At 35.7% G+C, this 23,643-nt stretch overlaps 1 long non-coding RNA gene across 1 annotated transcript; it reads left to right on the forward strand.

Annotated features, from left to right (window-relative positions):
* The first annotated feature begins 18,234 nt into the window (after positions 1-18,234).
* On the forward strand, positions 18,235-21,258 carry LOC137738205 (uncharacterized). The gene is made up of 4 exons (XR_011068869.1): positions 18,235-18,583; positions 19,146-19,297; positions 20,205-20,253; positions 21,000-21,258. It is a non-coding gene; the product is annotated as an uncharacterized lncRNA (long non-coding RNA).
* The last annotated feature ends 2,385 nt before the right edge of the window (positions 21,259-23,643 follow it).

Here is a 23,643-nt window from a genome sequence, read left to right on the forward strand (position 1 = left end):
TAGTAATAGCTACATACACGAATGGAAATCAGCAGCATGTCGGAAAGTACACCATTATTTCATTTGTGATTCATGTAAAAAACTTGGGGTGTGGGTAGGTTTAGACACTCCAGGCTGCAGACAATCATATGAATGTGTTTGTGTGAACCCTTCGATTAAAACCTTTTGTGAGTTATGTTAATGCTCAAAATTTGCAAGTTGACAAATTAAAACACTAAACCTTTGGTGGGCTTGGGATATGGACTAAAATGAAATGGACTCAAAAATTCAAGTTGTTCACCCCTCAAAAGTGGGCTACATTCACTGTGTTGCTTGGATCATATTTGATTTAAGACTAAAAATAGTGCTTGACTAAATACATGAATTCTCTATCCTTTTAGTTGTCTGATCACCTTACAAGAGGTTCCCACCCCATTACATAGGACCTCACTGAACCTAGAGGCCTTGCGCTTACCCCCTTTCACTTACTTGGCATTTAATACGCAACTTATGTAGACTAGTATGTTGACACCTTTTTACCCATTAGTTGGACATTATTTAGTGAACTTACATATGCCTAGTCAATATTGCACGCCTTTTTAGAGTTTTGCATGCTAAGTGTCCCGCTCTACTTTGGTTATCCAACCTTGATTCTCTGAGCGTTGTTTCGATCACCTTTAAGTCCCATCTTAGGCCTTTGCTCCTGACTATGAATCACCACATGACCAGATTGACGTCTGAGTAGACTTGCTCCTAAACACTTGTGCTACAACATTGTTGGTTTTCCCACGTGCCTTTGGTGGTCAGAAAACACTTTATATTACCTAGTCGTAGGTTGTCGATTCTAGTGCTTGGGAGCAACTTTTCCTAAACCCTAAATGCCCAGCATTAATAAGTCTCGTAACTCCTTTGTCAAGGGTCCCTTCTTGGGCATGGAATTGCAATGCCCGGTCGGCACACCAAATAGTGCTTGGTTGGAAAAGGACAAGGATTGTCTGTCCTCCCACTTCCGGTGCCCTCCCGTGCCCTCCTGTTTATGTGGTCACGGTTAAGCCACATCAACATTTTATATTACTATTCATTTTTGTCTTATTATCTTTATAAAAAAACAATATAAAATGTTGACGTGGCTTAATTGTGACCACACAAAACATGAGGGCATAAGAGGGCACCGGAAGTGGGAGGGCAGACAATCCTTGTTCGGTTGGAAAAAGTGTTTTGGATGTTCTTGTCCCACCGTTCTATCAGGCGCTTGATTTTATCTCATCTGTGCCCTTGGCAGCGCAGAGGCGGGAGACGTTTAAGTGCTCGATAAACGTGCCAACGAAAAACTGGCGGAGTAGACAGGCGTGGCCACATGCACCGTGATGTCACTTCATGTCCCTTTAGCTCTCAAAGCAAAGTAAATGGGATGCCATGTTCCACAATCTTGCGACTTAGACGCCCCATTATCAACGATTGAAATCACACGCTCGAGGCTATGTAAACCTCCCCTGTCACAACTTATGCCCCTGATCTCACTTTCTCTACTAAAACTCTACCAATTTTCCTTCGCGATTCTTCCGGTTTCCTAAAATCACCTTTTTGCAATTTTACATCCTCACCGTCTTCTTTTCAGGTAAATTTCTCTCCCTTTACTCCTAATATTTTCATGGATTACTGAAAGCATGTCTTTGTACTTGCTTATTCTCACAGTGGAGTTCAAATCCTCGGTCACCGCTAGGGTAGACTTCCCTTAGTAAACATGATATGGTAGACTTCCCTGACATAGGTAAAGAGTAGTTTGCCTAGAATACGTCACTTGACTAAGCACTCGCTCACTCGAGCCCAGGGCCGCCCTTAAGGGTAGCCGAGGTAGGCGGTCGCCTAGGGCCCCCAAGTTGGGGGGCCCCAAATTTTTTTATACATCCTGTATATAAAATATAAATAAAGAAAACATAAGAAACGTCACAATTATTTCGTTGGGGCAGTGGAAACGGTTCCACTCCGTTTTCATTGGGATGGGCAGTTCGAAACACTTTGTAGGCATTAGGTTTTGCTTTTTTCAAATCTATGAAATTAAAGATAAATTGCTCTTTAAAAATTTTAAAATTACAAGAATCAAAAGGAGTTAAAATAATTCAACAAATATTAATTTTGAATGAATTTTAAAATTCTCGGTCACCGTTAGGGTAGACTTCCCTTAGTAAACATGATAGGGTAGACTTCCCTGACATAGGTAGAGAGCAGGTTGCCTAGAATACGTCACTTGACTAAGCACTCGCTCACCCGAGCGCATGCACCTTAATTTGTAGAGATTCTCCCCTTTAAGTTTTTGAGATCACAACGCTACTTGAATATACACTTTAGGCTCGAAAAGTAACAACCAAGAAGTCTATGAATACGAACAGTCAGTCGTCAGCGACACAACCAGTTCTATCGACTCTCTTTCAACACATTCTGTCATGGAATCAACTTCATACTTCTCTTTCTCATGTGTTGCAAATAATTTCACTCTCCTCCTGTAGGATTTATCTTATGGGATAAATAAATATCAAAGGATATTCCATCCAAGATATTAACCTCCTAATTATCTATGTGATAATTAGATGAAAATCAAGAGATATTCATATTAGAATATACTTGGGATTTTCATGGGCTTTTCAGTCTTTGTACACTCTTCCCAACCACTATATAAGGAGGCTTTAGGGAAGAGAGAAAGATATAAGAAACACAAGCTTTTCCATAGTTCAAGTATTCTAGTTAGGTTTTAGTGCTATCACTTTCGACTCTAGGTCTTGGGAGACGAAAACCAAGGGGCAACTCGACATACTGTAGCCAACCCGACGACCTGCGAGGTTCTAGACATGCACGGAGGGTCAGAGCAGCTGTTCATGTTTGTAGGAGCATGTTGAGATTCAAGCTTCCGCATAAAAGGTACACATGTCCTTTCGAATTTATTTATAGTCTTCCAATAGTGGTATTAGAGCCACTCACACACTCCTCACATGAAAGCATGAGATAGATAGATAGATAGATATATATATATATATATATATATATATATATATATATATATATATAAGGATGACAGATTAAGAGTGCGGAAGTAGAATACATATAAGGATGCTAACAATTCAATAGATTGGATGATAAAGAAATGAGGCTGATTGAAACGGAATATCCATGGATGATAGATTAAGACATAAATACATAGAATTAAATTGAATATAGGTGATATTTCCATGAAAATAATGAATTAAAATTAATGATGTAGGTAAGTTATGAAAATAAGTTTTTATTAAAACTTATTGTAATTTACAAACTGTTTTTGCCTAATGGCAGATGAAGAACATAAACAACATGGAGCTCGCATGCATCCTTGATAATATAATTTGTAAGTGTTTGATTTTCTACTGAGGTTTTTTCTGTTCTTTTGAATACGCAGAGAATTTTCTTCGACTAAAAGTCCCCGTCTTCTAATAATGAACTCTCCTTTTATCCTGCTGAAAGGAATGATTGAGGTTGAGGGAAATGAGCTGGGAATCCCGCTTGCAAGTGGTGCTAGTTGTTAAACCTGGCGAAATGATGAAGGTTTACTGTGGATTCACGTTCTTGCTTTTCAGAAAAGTTGGATGAACAGTATTTTGTCTGTTGCTACTGTTGGTGAATAGTAACTTGTCAACAATCTGAAATGATGACTGCTACTGCTGATGATGCTGTCCCGGATACGATCACATTGGAAATTATTACAATTTTTGAATTTCAAATTTCATACGGGTCTTGGGCATCCGGGTAGTCTGACCATTTGACCGGTTGCTGGGACGAGGCATCCAATGAGTCTTAGTCTGAGTCTGAGTCTTCACTTTTGTGGAGCAGTGCTGCTTCGGCCATTAGCTGTTGAGCTAAGTCAAGGAGTTGAGAAGATTTTGAGGATTTCTCTTTTTTCTTTGAGCTGGATGATTTGGAAGACTTAGTTTTTCCCTTAAGAGAGGATGAAGGACTGATATCTGACAATGATTGAACTTGTTCCTGGGATTTTGGGAGCACAGGAAAATCTGGGTTTTCTGGCAAAGCCTGTGTTGAAGGTGCAGCGATTGGCGGGGCTAGAGCCTGAGGAAATTCTGATTTTACTAAATCTATGATCTTTTGGTGGTTGAATTTGTCCCACCATTTCACCCATCGGGTTTTGTAAATACCACCATTATCTGCTTCAAAATTCCATTTCAATATCCACGGGATTTTGTACTTGGCCATGAATAATGAAAAGAAGGAAACCCTGCTGTCGAAACGACTGTGATCAAATTTGTTCTGGAAGCCAGTGATAAGGGCTTGATGAAGGTCATCTGGAATGAGGTTGACATTCGGGCCATGAGAAGCCCACCATTCTGGAAACCATGCTGGAAATTTTAATTTGAAACCTTTGTCAAAAGTTACAAACCATGAATGACTGAAATTAGTTGTCTGATGAAGGAAAATATTAGTCCATGCTTGGATATAATCATAATAACTATAATGATTGTTTGGGATGAGGACATGTTGGGTATGAAGAGGTTTGGTTTGGTACAGGGGAATTCCCCATTCTTGTTCAGAAAGAAATTTTCCGATGTGGAGGGAATGGTACAATATTTTATTTTCATGGGTGGTGCTAAAAATGGGTTTGATAGCAACGCTTTCTGTCTCAGAGAGAATGGCCTGGTAGTATTTGAGGCTTTTGAAAGGTTCGGTTGGAAGATAATGATAATTTGGGGGGAGGAGACTTTTGGCAATGCGTTTTGGCGATTGATTTTTATCAATATGATGTGGGATGCTAAAAAGCCTTTCTGAATTTGGATTTTTGAGATATGGTGAGGTTTTAGCAAAGCTAGTTGTTTTTGGTCTCGAAGGAGATGGAGTTTGTAATGAAAAGTAAGGATCATATTGGGTGGTTAATGTTGTTTGGTAGTTTGGTCGAATATTTCCTATAGTTGATCCTAGGGGGGTGAATCTGTTTGTGATGGCTAAGGCTGATGAGGAATCAGGAATAGATTCCTGTTTTACTGGTGCTGGGGTTAAAGTGGTTGGGAGCCTTCTTTGGTTAGTACCCATTCTTCCCCTGCAAAAATTCTCTGGTTAGAAAACCAGGGATGCAATTCTGGCTACCTTTAATGTACTCAATATCAAAATAAAAAATGCTTAATATGGCTTGCCAGCGTGCAAAAATCTGTTTTGATGCAATGTTTTGAACATCCTTTTGTAAAACATGTTTGGCAGTCTTGCAGTCAACACGAACTAAAATTTTTTGATTTAATAAATCATCTTGGAATTTGCTAATGCATAATACAATAGATAATATTTCTTTCTTAATAGTAATATAATTATGTTGAGAAGAATTCCAAACTCCTGAATGGAAACGAACAATTTGTTCAGAAGCTTCGAAAGAAGTTTTCTGTTTGAGGATACCTTTATAACCAATGTCAGAAGCATCAGTTTCAACTATTTTGAATGAGTTGGGAGTTGGAATGCCAAGGCAAGGCAAAGTCTTGACATGATTTTTGATCTGTTTGACGATAGAAGTATGCATGGGAGACCATGATGGAGGATTATCCTTTAGACGATCAAACAACGGTTTGCATTGTTGTCGAAGATGAGGATAGAATTCAGAAACATAATTAAGAGATCCAAGAAAACGTTGAAGTTGAGTTTTATCAGTAATCTGATCTGGGAATTTTTCAGCAAACTGGATGACTCGATCTATTGGTTGGATGGTAGATCTATGGATATGATATCCTAAAAATCTAACTTTGGTTTGAAATAACTTAATCTTGGTAGCTGAAACAACTAATCCATTGGTTTTGATGATTCTAGTAAACATATGCAGATGTTTCCAATGTTCATCTATTGATTTTGAAAAAATTAACACATCATCAATATAAACAATTGAAAAATGACTATACGGATTAAAAATCTCATTCATAATATTTTGAAATTCACTTGGTGCATTTTTTAAACCAAAAGGCATTACATTCTATTCATAATGTTCGAAAGGAGTGAGAAAAGCAGTTTTATACTTATCAGTTTCATGAATTTGGATTTGCCAAAAACTTGATTTCATATCAAATTTGGAAAAAATAGTTGCTTGAGAAAGTCTCTTGATTAAATCTCTTTTATTAGGAATTGGATATCGAATCCATTCTAAAACATCATTTAAAGGTTTATAGTTAATAACTAATCATGGAAAGCCTCTTTCTAATTCAACATTCTTCTGAACATAAAATGCTGGGATGACCATGGGGATTTGTTTTTTCGAAAAATTCATTTTTCCAGAAGCTGGTTAATTTATGTTTTACAAAACTCTAAAACTTCCTGATTCATTTGAATAGGTCTTGCTTTTGTTGGAATTTTTGACTCAATGAAATCTTTAATGTAAGGAAGTTTAACAATATGTTGTTTTCGATGCCAAAAGGTGTTGGGGATGTCTGAACAGATTTCCTTAACGAGTTTATTAGAAAACTGGTTGATGGATTCTAACAAAGACTTATTTGTTAGTTGTTCTTCAATCCTCTTGTGTCTAATTTCTTCTTGTAAGAAATTAATTTGCTGAGATTTCAAATTGATCTGGTTAATGAATTTAGAGACATTGTTCTTTTGGAGTTGTTTTAATTTTTTGAGATCTGTTTTCATGCAGAAATCAAAGGTAATCTTTTGTCCTAATACACTAGTAGTGATTTGATTATGATGAACCTTAAAAGGTTAGATTAAAGCTATGAAGGGGAGTCCTAATATAACTAGATCAGAAATATTTTTGATTAGAACAAATGACGTTTTAAAACAAATATTTTCTTGACAGATATGTGCTTTAGGAATTTCATATTTTAATTTCATCGGGGATTGATTTACAGCACTAAGTATTTCAGTGGACTTATGATAATACTTAGTAGGAATTAATCATTCTTGAATACAATTCAAGTCTGCACCCGAATCAATTAATGCTATGGTTTCTAGATGAAAATCTTCGATTATTATCTTGATTTTAGAATACCATTTTCTAATTCTTATTTTGTCTAAAAGACCTAAGACCAAATCTTTTGAAGAGGTCTTGCTCGAGTGAGCATCAGAATTATTGTCTAAAGAAGAACTTCCTTATTCTTCGACAAGAGTTTGAGTGCGGACTCTACTGAGATGTGAACGAATTTATGTGTTTTCGGACTTTAGGAGCCTAATTTCTGTTTTGATTTGGTTGACTTCTTGCTACAAGTCTTTAATGGTAGTTTCATTTTTAGGCTTACTGAACCTTTCTAATGTGGTGCTAATAGAAATCTTTTGAGGTGGTGGTTGGCGAGTGCCTGGTTCTTCTTGTGAAATTAGTTTCTTTAATTTTTTTAGATAGAAAGATTTCAATTCTGGGTCATTGACTTTACTTATTAATTCAATAAGAAATTCTTCTTGTTCTTTTTGCTTATTCAGCACTGATATTTTATTACAAAAAGTGTCGGTACATCCTAACTTGATGTTTGGCGAAGAAACTTCACTGGAACTACTATGATCAAAAGAGGATAAATCCAAATCTCCTTCTGATTGACTATAGTCGGTATCCTTAAGTTCTAGAACCTGGATAAGCTGTATTTTCTCTTCGTTAGAGATTTTCAGCTGATTAATGTTTTTCTTGACCTTGCATTCATTGGCATAATGGCCAAATTTGCCACATTTGTAGCATTTTCCTTTTCTACCCTGACAACGTTTATCATTTTTTCCAAAGGATTTCTTTTTAGGGTTTTCATAAAACCTGTTGGACTGGAAAGGTTTGGTGGATGACCTTGGTTTATATTTATGATACCTGGGATGTGGTTTAGAATATTTGCTCATATGTTGAGTTTTCTTCTTTTTGTGGGAATGGGCTAAAGGAGGCAAACCAGATTGTTCACAGAACGTTCCTAACTCATATTTGGCAATTGATTTGTCTTTATTGACTTGTTTGGAAATCTTCATATCTATACACATTTTCAAGCCTTCCTTCTGGATAACATTAACTGTGTTTCCATAAGTAAGGGTATGATATGGTATAATACCTTCTTCATTTACTAAAACATTTCTTATTTTTTGTGCAAAAAGATTTGGTAATCCATTAATAAATTTTTCTTTCCAAAATGGTTGATTACTATCTTCTCGAAGCATAACTCTGGACATGAAGACATCTTTATACCATCTGAAATTACTTAAGGTAGGGCACCTTAAATTACTCAGTTGGTCGTGAACTCTAGTAGTGACATTACTAGGTGTTCCTATAAAGTGTTCTATGATAGTATAGAGTAAAGTATTTACTCCATCGAGTATTCCTTGTCCTATAGTTTCGTCAAAGATGGGGAGTCCCTCCTCATCTGTTTTAATTGCATGGCGTATTTCATCTCTGGATTGAGAGGTTAAATGTTTTTCCCACCAGGAATGAAGCATTCCTGTGAAGCCAGTGACCAAGAGGTCGACAATTTGTGTTTATGTAAGATTATGATTGGTAATATAGCTATTAGCAACTATAGACATGTGTTGAAGTTTGTTAAGAAGTTCTTGTTCTGACAATCCATCTATATTCCATTCATAGAGTTTGTCAGCAGAGACTGAGAATTGATTTTGGATATTTCTTTCTTCAAATTGAAGATCTGGAGGTGTTGGTCTGAGATACCAGTTTTTTTGTGAGAGTAGTAGGGTTGACAGGAGTAGTGCGAATACGCTTAAGATCAAAAGTTGGTTGAAGATCAATTTTTTGAAAAGCATGTTCAATTTTCTGAATAGAAATATCAGTATCCGTTTCATGTGAAGAATCTGAAGTGCTAAAATTTTCTTCCTTCAGAGAAGTATCAGGATTTTGTAAAACATTAACAATTTTTTCTTTTTTGAGCTCATTGAGCATTTGATCAATTTTTTGCATAGTAGTCATTGTTTTCAAAGCAGTAGAACTTGAAGAAGTTTCAGTGAAATTCACTAATGGTTTTTCTTTTTGAAAAGATTTTGGCTGAGACAATTTGTCTATTTTGGTTTCAATTTTATCTAACTGTTTTCCAATAGTATGAAGACTTTGGTTTGTAAAATTGTTCTGCTAGATGACAGATTTGAAACATGCTTCTTCTTTTGGAATTTTAAAAGGAGTGGCTGAAATCTGGGTATTGCCAGTGGAAATCAAAGTAGTTTCTTTGGGGGGATGACTGGAAGAAATCAAAGTTTTGTCTTCCTTAACCCAATTTTCTTTAGTAACAACCGTGAGTTTGTTTTTTTGGTTCAAAATGTTTTTCAATGAAATAAAAAAAAGATATTTCAAATTGATATTACTCTACAAAAGCTTTCCATTCACCATAAATGGCTAGTTTTTCTTCATCAGAATATTTTTTTCTGAAAATATTTCTTCTGGGTATATTTTCAAGAGATTCGATGTCAGCTTTGAGCTTTTTCCACTGAATTTTGTATGATTTGTTTAAAACAAGTAATTGGTGATTCATCGATATTGTTTCAAAATCAGAGGCTGTGGGTGAGGTTTGTTCTTCCTGATTTTGAGATTGGTAAACATGATGTGTTACTTGTGATGAGGTGTCTACTGATTTTAGTTTGATATTAATCAAGTCATTAATTAATTCTTGCTGGGCAGTGGCAGAATTAGTTTCTTGCTCTTTTGACTTTTTGTTTACTAAAGATTTTCTTAAATCTTGATCTCGACCCAATCTATCGGTTGATGTGGATCTAGAAAAAGAATTTTTGCCAGATGCAAATGATTTATGTGAATGCACTGATTCACAAGATCTTCTTGCCAGTCGATCAAAATTAATCTTTACTGTACCATCGAAATATTGTTCAACATTGTCAAGATTGACAAGGCTGTTTTGTATAGCTACTGGCTTACTTTCATTGATTAAACACCAATCTGAGGGTAGATTGATGTCCGACCACCTAATGGTTCTAGGAACTTTTATATTTGCATTTTCTTGGGTTGTTTGGATTCAAAGTGTATGGTCATGAGGACTTTTGGTTAAAGCTTGAAAATTCATATTTGTGCTAGTGACTTTGTAATAAACTCTGTAAATTAGTGCCAAAGGCTGTGTTCCTTTAAGGACTTGGTATCCTGAAGTTTTGATGTTAAGTATGAGTGCTTTCAGCATGTGTGGATCTGAAAGACTTATGGTAAGATCTGGGAAACGATCAAAATGGATAGGTCCATTATAAAGGCTGGATTCAATCATTCCAAGGATACTGTCACTGAAGTCAGTGAATCTAGCATCTCGGAGGCATAAAAGAATAGAGGTATTAAGACCTTTTCTTGTTAAAGGTTTAACAACTATTTGGACTAAACCAATATGAATATAGTTATGACCATCTTTCCTATGAGATTTGATTTGTTCAGGAGAAAATAGTCTCATGTTCTTTACTAAGAGCATAAGCCTTTTCAACTGTTTTAACATGATGTTCGGATTTAAAAGAAGTCAAAGACTATTTTTTCTTGTAAATATTTTTGCTTGAAACTTTTGGAATATTCCAATCACCAAAATCAATGCTATCATCAGTTTGAAAATCAAGTTTTTGTTCTTCATTTATGATGTCTGGTATAGTTTCTAAATTGGATCTGGAGCTAGTGCTAGCCATTGAATTAGATCAAACAATCTACTCATGATAAAGACAAATCAAATATTCTATATGCAAAACTTAAATGATTCACCTTCCTCTTGTATTGTCTAAACCCTTTCCCCGCTCATGCCTCTCCTTGGGCCTTACTGTTTGGTTGGGAGTTTGAACAAGTGAGGACTGATTAACAAATAAGATGTTGCAAATAGGATAAAAGATATGTGAATTCAAGAATAGATCAAATAGATGCTAATGCAATTACCAACCACTTGGCTCTGATACCAAATGGGCGGAACTATTTAGGCAGTAAAACTGTCCATAGAATTAAGAGTGCGGAAGTAGAATACATATAAGGATGCTAACAATTCAATATATATATATATGAATAAGCCGTGAATGCTTGTCTTTAAAATTTTCATTTTTTCCATGCTTATTTTTCCTGGGTTTTAACGCTTGGGTTATGTTCTTTATATTCTTCTCATATGTTTATATGAATACGCCATGAATGCTTGTCTTTAAAATTTTCATTTTTGCCATGCTTATTTTTCCTGGGTTTTAACGCTTGGGTTATGTTCTTTACATTCATATGCGACTATGTTTAAAAATTGGTAAAGAAAATCCAAGTGGTTAGAGAGATAATTGAAACCCTAGTTTCTTAATAGCATGAAAAATGAATTTTTTCAAGGTTTTTGCGACCCTTTTTGTGCGGTTAGAGTTGTTTTTGGAATTCGCCAAAGAAGACTTAATTGTAGATGGTAATCTGATCTTCCTAACGACATAAAATGCGCATAAAATGGATTTATATTCGCTAAGTTATGGTCTCTGTAAACAGGCATTGCGAGAGTGAAAAATCTGGACATTCCAGATTTTTTGGAAGAAGAGGATGAACAGTGGTTCATCTCTTCCACTCTCGGCCTAAGCAAGTACGAGTACAATGCTACGTTTTCGTGGATGTTAGCTACATTGTTGGATTCATCTCAGGGAGTTCAATCCAACGGAGGTCAAAAGAATGGCATCGGACCGCCAGAAGGCTGCCCGTGTGTGTCACGCGCCACCCACGGTGAGTGGGTTCATGCAATATTAAATTAATTATTAAAAAAAATAAAAAATAAAAAATTAATTTTGCCGTTTTTGGCGGTGCGTGGGCTGTGTTTTTGGGACACAGTTGGCGAGTGAATCATTGTGGTTCACTGACCTACGTAAGTGTATATTTAGGTTTGGTATTAGAGATGTTTTTAATTTACTAAAATTAAGGAAACATTCTTAATTAACCTTTAAAAAAATATTCAACACATGCCAAGATTTTAGGAAAATCAAAAAGAGATAATATCGATCAAATTTGCTCATGTTGATTGAGCGTTTTAAATTAGAAAGGAATATTCTTGAGGAGAATATTTAAAAAAAAAGAAAAAAAAGATAACCTAATTAATAAAAAATAATGAAATTAGATTGGGGTTCACTAATGGTCACCTCTTATTTGATGTGGTGTCTAGGAAAAATCTTTAAGGAAACACTTTGGGTGTCAAAGAGGTCGGTTTTTAAAAGCTTCGCGCTACCACCCCTCCCGGATTTGAAAATAATTAGAAAATATGATCTTGACTCTTAGAATTGAATGGTAATTACGAGCGACTTAGCAGATTTTTTAATTTCAACCTAGGAGAAAAAGTGAAATATTTTCTAATGAGTATTTGAAATAAATAAATGTTAGATGTGTAATTAATAATGTCAAAATTATTTCACGCTTGTAGAAAGAAATGGCTGCCAATAATGTTGTTGCTAATTTGACCAAAGGATAAAAGCTAGTTGGAACCAATTATGATATTTGGCATAGGAAGATCCAATATTTTCTCAATGAACAAGAGCTCTTGGAGCGTTTTGAGGCTTCGGTGGATGAGCCTGATCTTGAGACAGATGGAACTGCAGCTTAGCGTACGGCTAGAGTAAGGTCTTATGAATCTTGGTTCAAGAAAGATTGAAGTGTGCGCTTTACTATGTTAAGCAACATGCATGATGATCTTATTGGTGAGTATGAAGGGTACTTGACCACCAAGAAGATGTGGGACCAGCTGAAATTTGCTTTTGGTGGAACCACAACTACTAGGCTGATAAGTCTAGTGTTGAAGTTTAAGGATGGATCCTAAGCACTCTACATTTGAACATCTTAGGAAGATGTCTAGTATGATACGAGATTCGAAAGCTGCTAGGAGTATCCTAGACTCGTGGGATGTCCTTAAACAGATCATGACGCACAATGATCAGATTAAGAAATTTCATGACATCTCGCGTCATGTTGAATTGGAAAGTGAGCTTAGAGTGGCGACCCAGAGTATTGCCCTTTTGACTCAAGGTGGATCCAAAAAGGGTAACTAGTTCAAGGGAAAAGGTAAGACCAAGTCTGAGAAAAAGGATGCAAAGCTGGCTCCTAATTCTAATAAGATCAAGGCCTACAGAGGTAAACGTGACAAGAAAGACGAATCCAAGTCAACGTGTTTTAACTGTAAAAAGAAGGGACACTTAGCTCGTAATTGCACTGAATAGAAAGGTAATCCCTAACCCTAAAATTGTCATTGTTTATGTATGTTTGCATATACATGTTGCTCACATGTCCGACAATTGGATTGTAGACACAGGAGCAACCAAGCATGTGACGCGAGATAAAAGGGGGTTCGAAAATTATCAACGTTTTCCAGTAAAGTCAGACTGGGTGTACGTGGGTGAAGGAAGTCGTACAAAAGCTTTGGGGGTTAGTTCGTATCGACTTCAACTAAGCATTGGGTGTTAACTATTTCTACACGATGTCTTGCACGCCCCTGGAATGCAATTTAATTTACTTTCAGTTACTATACTTTTATATGAAGGATATTGTTCTTACTTAATCCAATCTAGACTTGTGATCTATTTGGATCAAGTTGAAATTGGATATGGTTCAATAAAGAATGATTTTGTTTGCTTGGATTTGATTGATTCTTGTTCTTCTACTTCTTTAGTAATTGTTATTAAACATGTTAATTCTGAAACATGGCATGCTAGACTAGGGCATATAGGGCAAGATAGAATGACAAGGTTAGTTAGAGAAGGCATGTTGGGGTCACTCACTAATGTCAATCTGCCTGTATATGAGTCTTGTTTAGCTAACAAAACAGTTAGAAAGCCTTTTGGAAAGGCTGTTCGAGCTACTCAACTGTTAGAGTTAATCTACTCTGACATTTATGGACCAATGAGTGTGAAGGGCCGTCATGGCGCCTCTTATTTTCTGACTTTGATTGATGATTACACGCAATATGATTATGTGTACTTGATCGCTCATTGCTATGAAGCTTTAGATTGTTTCAAATGCTTCGTAACTGAGGTTGAGAATCAAAAAGGGATGACTGTAAAAGCTCTTCGCACTGATTGTGGACGTGAGTATTTGTTTGACTAATTAAAGGTTTTTGGTGAAAGTAAAGGGATACGTAGGCAACTTTCTGTTCCTTACACGCCACAACTAAATGGTGTTGCTGAAAGGAGAAACAGAACTTTATTAGACATGGTCAGGTCTATGATGGCACATGTAAATGTCCCTATATCTTTTGGGGTGATGCATTATTTGTTGGAAATGTGCCCTAAAGCCAATCATATGATGATACTTTATGGACATTTCACATGTTAAACTAATCTAGTTTAATATAAAGGGCAAATATTATTGTTTAAAGCCGTCTCATATAAATGTTATATGCTTAAACGATAAGTCCAAGGAATATGTAATTAGGAGAATGTGATCTAAAGAAGTTAGATACATAAGATCATTCTTTTTTGTATACATATCCTAAACGTTCCTGATCATAGGATTGCTTATTGGGCATTGACAGTCCGTTAAGATCAGTACATGCTATGTCTTCTCTTAGGGGAGAATGATTGGTCTTGAGTCATTGGTGTGATTGACACCAAGACAAGCATGTAGGTTCTCAATAGAGAATGAGTCCACTGAATGCGATCAACAAGGAGTTCTCATACTTATGTCACATGGGAACTCATAGTTGGGATAATACAAAGTAGTCTTTTGACCCGAGGCATCATAGTTGTCTTGTGGTTAGGTCCTTGATCTTTGACTATGTCAAAGTCACTCCATCAGAGGGTGTCCACGGCATAGTTGGGGTTAAGCCACTTAGCCATGGAGGCAAGTGAATGCGCAACAAGGGATCTCTCAAACCGCTTGAAGGAGAATACTCTATGATATGATTAAGAATCTCTGGCCAGAGTATGAATGAGATTTAGGAAGTCGTTCCAAATCACATTGAAGGTAATCATATAAGTAAATGAATCATATTGGATAGTAGACATGAATAAACTATTAAACCAAACAATGTGTCAAGAGTATTGTATTAGAGAAAGATCGTATTGCATTGTAATCCTAAACTGAATAGGTTCTCCACCTCTTCTGATTAGCTTGGGTAGCGATGATATATTGCTAGGTGTCACTCAAGGTTTGTGGAAGCTCTAAAGGTGTATAATCACTAAAGGGAGAATTGAAAGTATGTTTCAATTCACAATTGATTTGAAGAGTTCTAATCGCCCACTACCTAGCTAAAAGGAACCTAATGGATCGTATATCGTGTAAGGTAGAGATTGAAGAAACAACTGAGATGAGAAAGGATAATTAAATGGTTTAATTATTTATGGCTATGATTAATTAATATGTTAATTAATCAAACGAATAAGTTCGTTATAGACCTCGGGTTCGTTTTGGGCTGCAAGGCCCAATGGGATTTGAATGTCAAGCCCATTAACTCAAGTTATATGACAACAGGAAAACACAAAGGGCTTGAAAGCCCAATGAATCCTTAAGGCTGGCCACATTACAAGATGAAGGGTTTTGGTTCTTTTGTCACTTAATTGAAGGGACTATATAAAGAACTTTATAACATTTCATCATTAGGGTTTCTTTTGGAGAAAAGATGAGAACACAAAGCTCTCTTTTCTCTCTATGAGGCCGGCCACCCTAGAGGAAATTAGCTAGCAATCTTGCTTCCTCTAGTTCACTCATCTCTTTATCAATGCTCTCCTTGGTGGGGAGACTTAGAGGTTCTCTATTTTGGGAACTTGGAGAATCCATTCTACCATCCTCATCCAAGAAATCCATGGAGCTAAGAAGTAAGGAATGAAGGCCCTATCTCTTGGCTGATTAGCCTTTGCTTATGCAAAGAGGAATCAACAAAGGTATAATATTTCTCAACTCACTTTGTTCTTGATTAGGCCTTGAATTTCATGGGCAAAGTTTTGTTTTTGAGTGCATACAAGCATGATTCCGCCTTTTAATTGTTAATTGCATGCATAGATGTTGCTCAAATGAACTAGTTTTCACAAATATTACCTTCCTTATTGACTGCGACATATATACTTAACCGTGTGCCTTTAAAGACGGTTCCCTCAACTCCATACAAACTTTGGAATGATGTAAAACCCAATATGGGTAATTTGGGTCCTTGGGGTTGTGCTGGATTTATTCATAATCAATCACATAAGTTTGGAAAGTTGGGTCTTAGAGCAAATAACAATATCTTTTAAGATATTGTGAAAACTCGAAAGGTTATGTGATGTATGGTGAACATCCAGATTGAGGGAGAATCGAGATTGATTCACGTGATGTGGAATTCATAGAGAATGACTTCCCAAAAGTTGGTGATACTGTAAAAAACCTTGATCTCCATGAGTTGGAGAAAGATGAAGAACATGTAACATCTTCATTCGAAGGAGGGAAATTAATTTCCAATCCAATGGTCACTGAATATGATGTAGGACGACTTGATCCGAGTGGGAGTACACAACCCAGTGGGACTAATGTATTCATAAACACTTAAAAGAATATGCCTAATGATGGGAGTGTAGCCTCTGAAATTCAAGGTCACACAGTTCGAAGAAGCAAGATATGCCACATTCTCAAACGTCATTTTGAGGTTGATGAGGACGCCTACATTTGCATACCTTCAGAGGAAGACGAACCTTCTTTTTACAAAAAAACGTTGTCTTCAACGGACAAAGAAAAGTGGATAATTGCAATGGAGGAAGAGATGAGCTCCATGGACAAAAATACTAATTGGGAGTTAGTTGACCTTCTGCCTGGATGTAAAACCATTTGAAACAAGTGGGTTTTAAAAATCAAATGCAAGGCCGATGATTCAATTAACAAATATAAGGCACGCCTTGTGGCAAAAGGATACACTCAGCAATTGGGTGTAAACTATGAAGAGAAATTCTCCCATGTGGTGAGGTTTGCCTCTATTTGCCTCATTTTAGCTATTGTTGCTCAACCAGATTTGAAACTTTACCAAATGGATGTTAAGACAACATTTCTCAATAGAGAACTGGACGAGGAGATACACATGGATCGACCCCTAGGCTTCGAGGCCAAGGGACAAGAGCGCAAAGTTTGCCACCTAAAACGTTCCATATATGGCCTCAAGCAAGCGTCTAGACAGTGGAATATTAGATTCCATAATTCAATCACTTCATTTGGTTTTGAGATGATTGAGGAAGACCACTGTGTGTATCTTAAGAAATCTGTGTGTATCTTAAGAAATCTGGGAAAAGTATTCTCATACTTTCTCTATATGTTGACAACATCCTAATATGACAAAACCTCCATATAAACCACGAAAGCGTGGTTGTCATCCCATTTTGAGATGACAGATATGGGTGAAGCACATTATGTGCTCAGAGTTAAGATCACGAGAGATCGCTCAAGGAAACTTTTAATTTTGTCTCAAGAGACTTAGATTAAGAAGGTACTTGAACGATTTAAGATGGAGAACTCCAAACCCACATATACTCATATGGAAAGAGGCGCAATATTGTTCTTAGAACAGTGTCCAAAGACTAAGAAAGAGAAAGAACAAATGGCAAACGTCCTCTATGCCTCTGCAGTAGGAAGTCTAATGTACGCAATACTTTGCACGCGTCTGGACATTTGCCATACTGTGGGCCGGTAAGCTGCTATCAAAGTAATCCTGGACAAGCTCACTGGCAAGTCGTCAAGAGGATTATGACATATCTGCAAGGAACAAAAGATTTAGCCCTATGTTACCAAGGAGGGGATCTGAAGTTCAGAGGATATAATGATGCAGACTGGGCAAACGATAGAGATGAACGCAAGTCCACCTCAGGTTATGCTTTTGTCCTTGGAGGTGGAATTGTTTCTTGGTGTAGCAAGAAGCAAACTTGTATTGCTCTGTCCACAATGGAGTCAGAATATGTTGCCCTTGGATCAGCTGTTCAAGAAGATGTACTTGTCTACTATGATAGTACTTCGCCTTAGCATACACTAAAGATCCTAAGTATCATGGCAAATCTAAGCACATAGATACACGATACCATTTCTTTAGGAACAAGGTTACCAAGGGTGAAGTAGTGTTGAAACATATCTCGACCAGCAATATGCAAATTGATCCCATGACTAAACCCATAATTAGAAACTCGTTTCTGACTCATGTAAAAAGAATATGGGTTTATGTAGGGTTTGATGTGTTTTTCTTTGTATTTGACATTATTATTGAATAAAAAGGTATTGAAGTTTTTCATTTCATATTTATTTTTGAAATGATTGTTTACACATCTTTAAGAGTGTCACCAAGCTAGAATTTGTTTTTCACACGAACGATTCAACCTGGCGCTGAGATAGTGAGTAGGACGAGACATTTGTTTTCTCAACGCGTTGAGCTCTCTTTCAAGCCCGGAACTGCTGGCCACCACAAGAAGGTTCGTCTCTCTCTGTCTCACACCTTTTTTTCTTCAAGGAAAGCATTAAGCAAACCCTTTTTTTGTGTGTCCATTTGGAGAATTGATGTTCTGGAGATGGACATGGCGAAAGGAAGTAGAGGCTGCAACAGCCCATCATCACAAGTCTCGGCAGAAATCCTCAATGAAACTGGCTTTCATGATCATGAGGAGGCTGGGGATCAGATGATGGACCTGTGAAGAGGGCCTTGGACTGTTGAGGAAGACCTAGCTCTCATGAATTACATTGCTAACCACGGCAAAGGCCGCTGGAACTCCCTCGCTCGCTGTGCAGGTAAATCGTAATTTTATAATAAGATGAGTTTAGCATAAATTATTCTATCGTTTATCAACAATATAGAAATTGGCTTAATAGTTGGGTATTTCTTTTTACAGCTTTTTGTTTAGTTCATTGAGATGGGTTTTAAATTGCATGAGAAAGAGTGAAAGAAACTCCATAATTTGCACCCAAAAAAATCATTTCTCTTCCTTATTGGGTCCTATGAAAATGATAGATATAGTGTGAAAAGCTTCACTTTTTCTTGAAAAAGAAAAAAAATTTGTGCGTGAAAATTTATAAAGATTTGGGAGTGAGAAAATGCTAGATATGTTGATGATGATGTGAACTACATCTTCCATGAAGATTTTGATAATTCTTTACCTAGCATTAAGAAATTTTTCTGAGTTAATTGATGATATTGTATAAAAGTATGGTTTCTTCTATTCTCTTTTGATTTGAGATATGAATTTACTTGGAAATGTTTATATGCAGCTTGAATATGTCATTTGACAAAGTATGGTTTGTTCCTATATTCTGTAATTATTTTCATTTTATTCTGGATTTGTTCAAGTTTCAGTTTGCACCGTTGGAAGATGTTTATCTAATTGGTTTTGTACCAATATACAACACTCAAACACTCTCTTTCACCCCTTCTCTCATGACGATTTCCAGAGAACCAGGCCCCAGAGAAGGTGACAATCCAGCCTTCCCAAACTGCACAATTACAAGGTAATACTGAATTTAATAGAGTTGGGTGTTTTGCCTCCATTGAACAAATTTTATAAACACTGAATATAGAAATCGAATATACAAATAAAATAGTCGGTCAAATTCATTATTAGTTCTCTTAACTTCTGTTGAATAGATTTATACTATCGTAGGTTTAATGAATATTATTTTTAGTTGTTAATGAATTGATGATTGATTCTGTTATGCATTATTTTATCACCAAATACTTTGAATATTCATTAGCAAAAAATATAGGGTTAACTATATAATTCATAGAATTTTGATGTTGGATTGAATTTAGGGAGGTTTAATAAAACACCCCCGGTACTGATCACTTTTAACGAAAAATCACATTTATACATTTTTCTGGTACTATTTACTATACCTTTAAAAATGATTTTTCATTAAAAGGGAAGTTTTTTTGGAGTTTTCGTTAGTTTTCCTTTGAATTTATTGAGTTATAAATATGGTGAACCCATTATTTAATACTTGCTCAATAATCTAATATTTTCCTCCGACTTATTTTCTGAATTCTGATATATAATCTATTTGAGTTTTCTACTGATGAAACGATAGGACCCGCTTGTCCCACATCGGCAAAATAGCAGCGTTCCTTATGATGGGGTTTTTATATAATGAAGTGCAGGGATTCATGATAGTTTTTTTATATTTGACAACAAAATTTAATATGGAGTTTGAATAGATCGAAGCTTTGTTTCTGATGGTTTATATTTTGATTTATCTCCTGTAATTTGAATACATATTGCTTTATTATTCTTTTCATATTAGAATTTTTAAATTTTTATGGGCTTAATTCTTAGGTTGCTGAAGGAGGATTTGAATTCGATTTTTTTCACAATTCAGACCATTCATTAGTTAACACAAAGCAAGTTTTTTATTGTTTTAGAAAACTTCTGTCCCCTGGCTCTAGAAGAAAACTGAGAAGATTCTGAAAGGTAATTGCTTTCCAACAGTTCTCTTTCTGTTTACTTATTTTCTATTTGGATCCCGAGATCATATGGTGCAACGAGGCAATATCTTATATTTTCTTAATTGTAACAACTTTTCCTATAATACAGTTGCTTTCATTCTTTTCAGATTGTGTGTAAATTCCATTAAATTCTTCATTAAATTTCTGGGTTTTGGAAAATTCTTCATTAAATTTCTGGGTTCTTTTGATGTGGATTTATGTGAGATTAATCAACTGCAATGTCATATATGATAATAGGTGGGCATGTTCATATGTTTTCCAATGTTTTTATAAAAACAACGCAATTTTCACTTAGTTTTGAGTAGAATAATAGTGTTTTAAGTAGAATAGTGGGAGATTCATTTGTGATTATTTGAAAATAAATTCTGAATAATACACTACTATTCTGCTTAAAGCGCCCCAATACATGCATAATTTGAATGAATATGTAAAGGTTACTTGAGAAACTAACAGCATACAAAATTTAAACGATTCTATTTGTTTCTATCTTTTTCTGGATTTGTCTGCTATTGGCTATTATGATTTTGTCTGGCTAATGGACTCTCTGAAAATGTGTTTTGGCTTTTTTAATTCAAAAACTTAAACTGATTTTGTTTGCCGACGATTTGTTATGAGGTATTGCTATAACATGGAGAAATTGAAACAAATTGCATTATTATGTGTACATCAGTTTGTAATATCTAATCTTAAATTTTTTTTTTTGGTTGTCAGAACGAAGAAGAAGGCATTCAAATTACTTTTGCTCCAATCCATTTCATCAATTTATGAAGCTTTCATGTTGAAGATCCTGGGAAGCATATGCATTATATTGCCAACCTTGAAAAGCTTTGGAAAATAATGTCAGTTGTTGCTTCTCCAACTCTTTTTCCTAATTTAAGTGTTTTAAGCTTGATTTCGATTTTTTAGGGAGTTAGTAGTTTTGGTTTTGACGTTGTTTTGTTTGTGATAGATCTCAGTATATTGCAAATATTTTGCATTAACTTATATTTTCATTTGCCCGTGTTCTAATCCAAAATGTTTAAAATTGTTTGAATATTGCAAACTTGTATAGGTTTCGTTACAATAAAAGAAGTAATATAAATTATTACTATGACACAATAACATTGAGAGAGGTCTTTTTTAATCTCTCTATCAATGACTAACAAATATATCATGGATGAGACTAATATTTTAATACCATGTTTACTAGCATATGGGCGCACATAATGTGTGAGAAAATTTTTTGTTTTTGTTTTTGAAATAGGAGAGAGGAAGAGAGTGATAGAGAATGTGGGAGTGGGAAGTTTTTTTTATTTTTATTTTTTTTATTTTAATTAGATATATTAGGATTACATGTGAAACTTTGATAAAAAAAACAGTAAAATTTGATTATGTGAAATTACATTTTTGCCCCATATTTCTTATTCATGTTCTGTTTTAATTAGAGGGTTAAACTGGTAATTTCATAGAATTTTGGTTGACAATGAGTGTTTTATTAATTAGTAGAGATAATTAGTAGAGATTAGGGTGTTGGTATTGGCCAGGATTGGTGGTCTACCTTGGGGGTTACAACGAATGCGGAACTTCGGTGATTCTTTAGAGTGCGTATATAATTTTGGAACAAAATGCGAGAGTTGAAGATTTTTAGTGTTGTAAAACCTGTTTGTATTATACGGTTTTAAAATTTTAAGGCTTCAGTGGGCATCCATTAATGCAGTGTTTTTATAATCTATCTGACATTCCCGCGGCCAAGCGCGGGCAACAGCTCTGGTGCTAATACTAAAGGGAAGGCCCCCGTGTGATGCTGCAGGTTTTAGTTTTAGAATCATATAGAACGCGTAAAAAGTTACACGCGCGCGCGCAAAATAGGCAATACTATTTATATACGTTGAAATCCTATTTACAATAGGGAACAAAATAAAAAATAATTGTGTTATCTACTTACAACCCTATTTACACATTAAACATGTTTATCATGATTCCCACGGAGCCACGTTTTATCATCAAACTCTTGATTTGCCAATGAAAAGTGGAAGCCCATTCTGTTGGAGAATTCGTGAATTTTATTAGCATGGTGAACTTTCAAGGTTCTCATACTTTGGGGCTGGTTTGGTATTGTTGTGCTTTAAAAAAAAGCTGATTCTGTTGTGCTGTAAGAATAAGCGGCTGTGAAATAAAGCAGCAAAGTGTTTGGTAAATTTTTTTGTAAAAGTGCTTTTGAAAAAAAAAAAACAGTATTATAGTGTTTGGTAAACTTTTATGTAAAACAGATGTGAAAAAAAACCGATTTTTCAAAGCTGGGTTTTGCAACTTCTTGTTTTTGGCTTTTTTTCATCCAAAACTGTGAAAAAAAAGCTGAAGCTGAATGTTTACCAAACACAAAAACAGCTCCCAGCTTTTTTTGATACCAAGTTTTGTCAAAATCACCTCAGTACCAAACCAGGTCTTACTCTGATGATATAGTAACTTGAGATGATTTCATTATGCTGCTAGACTAGTTGGAGATAAGGGTCCTAGTTAACACAATCACACTCCCAATGTACTACTGTTGTGAGCGGTTCTTCGCAATCCAAAGCAATTAAAACATTAAAATAGCAACAATCCTTAAAATTCTTTCAAATCTACATGTATGCAATTACGGATAGGTATCCAGCATATTCAAGCTCAATCCTTTAGTAAAATTAGTGTAAACAATAAATTGAAAAGCAATCTTTTTATGCGCAATGCAGCCATCTCAGCTATTCCTTTCCCAAATCTTTTTCCTTTCCACGACTTTTCAATTTTGCTAGTATTTCAGTAGAGAGGATGATGAAAAACGACTGAGAAAATAAAAAACCGAATTACCACATTCACCCAAATGCACATAAAATAAAATAAAAATTACTAAACTTGGTGGGCTGCGACTTTGTTTTTTTAAAAGGATTTAGATCCTCTCCGGATCCCCTCACTAGAATCCCGGAGATCAATGCATAGTAACCGTTCATCAAAGATCGTGCAGCCACAATTGAATGTTTTTTATATTTTTAAATGTAAAGCAGTATAGTTTTGCATGAAAAATATATAAAATAAAATAAAAAAAATTGTGGTCGCACGATCTTTGATAAACGGTTACTATGCATTGATCATCGGGATCCCCAGTGAGGGGTTCGGAGAGAGGATCTAAATCCTTTTTCCAAGGAACCAAATGCACACATATTGACATTGGGCTACCCAGGTAAGTTAATTGTCGATGCAAGTTTCTGCCGTCTTCAGTCTTGATGAAAATGCACCTACAAAATAATCAACAGTTTTGATCAAAGACCAAAAATCTCACGCGCCCACAATGAGTTGGGGGTTTTGGCCAATGGATGTCTGATGCCTAAATTAGTCTTTCTGA

The sequence above is a fragment of the Pyrus communis genome, chromosome 6, assembly GCF_963583255.1.
Source record: "Pyrus communis chromosome 6, drPyrComm1.1, whole genome shotgun sequence".
Taxonomy (NCBI): domain Eukaryota; kingdom Viridiplantae; phylum Streptophyta; class Magnoliopsida; order Rosales; family Rosaceae; genus Pyrus; species Pyrus communis.